General features: G+C 40.9%; 1 long non-coding RNA gene across 2 annotated transcripts in view; it reads right to left on the bottom strand.

Moving 5' to 3' along the window:
• LOC118343564 overlaps positions 1-2060 on the bottom strand; it is a 4939-nt gene that overhangs the window by 679 nt on the left and 2200 nt on the right. Inside the window, exon 3 of one of the 2 annotated variants that reach the window (XR_004797566.1) lies at positions 1788-1938. This is a non-coding gene — a long non-coding RNA (uncharacterized LOC118343564). Of the gene's footprint in view, positions 1-1249; positions 1939-2060 lie in introns of those variants that run through there. The other variant, XR_004797565.1, reaches the window with a different exon arrangement.

Genomic DNA, 2060 nt, shown 5'->3' with positions numbered 1-2060 from the left:
ATATCTTACCTTGTGATTGATAAAGGATGAAAACCATGAAACACCAACGGACTGGCAGTCCGATAGCTGACATCTGATCAGACTAGCGTTACCGAAACACCGAAAAGTAAGCAAAGTAACAGGAGGGAGAAAACGTGTTGGTCAAAAAGTAAGCCACAGGGGAGAAACGTGATTGGCTCATTTTTGGGCTTATTTGGGCTTACTTTGGCGAATTGACAGGATGCAGCAAAAGGAGAGTAGCGGATCGATGCCCGCATTCTCCAGTAACAACTTTTTTTGTTTGCAATCAACTTTTTATTGAATGTAACATTAATAACACAGGAACTAAACATAAACATTAGTACACACAACAACCGCCACATCCTCCCACTTCCTCCCCTCCCCCCTCCCCATGGACACACAGTCAATACCTTTTACAGAATCAGAATCAAAACAATCAAATAGTACAATGTGATGTACAGGATTACAAACATGACAGCGTTAACACAGATGAAACTCAAAGGTCATGGACAATAATGCTTCAAATCCTCTTCACTTTTTGCCACATCTGCAGACGTTTGAGCTTGGAATTATTAATGCGAGGCTGATGACGTGGAAGCCACCTTAACTATAAATCTTTTTGCTTTGCCCCGCCCAGTCATGCCAGCAACCAGACGTTTACGTTCGTACCTCACAACCTCAACCGGAGTCATTCATTTAGAGAAGAAAGTGCCGGCTCCATGTGGAGTTTCTTCCCTAATCAAGATCAGACACTATTCACAACTTTAACCCAGAACCTTTGTACATCTGGACCACTGCACAAGGGACATGCATCAATGTACCACAATTGCCCTGATTACAGAATGTACGTCAGGATGGGAGCTAAGCCCATTATATGTCTTTTACATGGTGTTAAGTAGGTCCCTGTGACAAATTCCTCAGTAACACTTTTATCTGCTTAAATATTTTAACTTTACATTCTTTCCACAAACTGTACATAATAATCAGGAGATTTGAAATGGTGCGGTTGTGTCGCACTTGGAGGGGGATCAGCACAGCCTCTAGATGCACAGTGGTGCAAGAGCTAATGAAGGAGACTATTGTTTATCTAATGAAGCAAACAAGGCGCAAAACACTATCAGTAAGTTGATGATACGTAATTATGCATAAATGTAGTACCAAAACAGCACAGTGCCAGAAATTACTACAGAAAGAAACAGCAAAGTAAAATGCGTTAAAGAACAAAGAACCCATTTACACTTTTTGGAGGCTGCAGGTGGAGGTGCAGAGGAGCTGGAGGAAGATGTGCGACAGTCATTTATTTTCAGTGGTAACATCTGTCTAAAGTGACTCACTGACTCTGACGTGCCTTCGCTATGTGGCTTTTTTATAAAGCGAGTGGAGGTGCAAGGCAGATGTCACATTGTATGAGTCACAGAAATAAAATATTTTATATATTATATATGCTTACTCTGAGGATTGTGTGCCATGCTTACTTTGATATAAGTTCATCAGGTTATAGTGATATAGGTATATAAGGTATTTTGTGTCGTTTTGACCGAGCACTGACATAGACTTCCATAGTATCTTAAAATGTAACACAATCAGCCCAAAAAACCCATAAGAATAATGTAATTTGTTGAAAATATCAATGGATTCTGAACAGCTCAATAATGGAAAACCTCCTTTATGGTGCTGCTACATGGGGGCAGTATCTGTTGGTTTAGCGGGTCGTCCATTGATCATAGGTTGATTCGGGCTCTCCCTCTGGAAATCCCAAAACTAATGAGTTAACTATGCCTACTCACTGCTGTCAGATACCACCATGAGGATAAATTAATTGCACAACCGGTGCAGCTCCCTGGGGCTCTTCGTAGTTGAACAGTATGGGCAGAAAAATGTCTCCTCTAGGCTCTGTAGTTGGTGGGCAAACCATATAATTTCAAGGGGAGATTCCTCCTGAAACAAGTCAACACAAAAAGGTTTAGGTCAGTAAACATGCATATATACTCAGGAACTGGTGTGTATTTAGACATTTCAATCTCTAATTATACAATACTGCTGATGAGAACCACTGGACA

Source organism: Morone saxatilis, unplaced genomic scaffold (genome assembly GCF_004916995.1).
Source record: "Morone saxatilis isolate NCDOM2014 unplaced genomic scaffold, NCSU_SB_2.0 Contig0, whole genome shotgun sequence".
NCBI classification, from domain to species: Eukaryota; Metazoa; Chordata; class Actinopteri; family Moronidae; genus Morone; species Morone saxatilis.
This window is presented reverse-complemented; position numbering and strand designations above follow the sequence as displayed.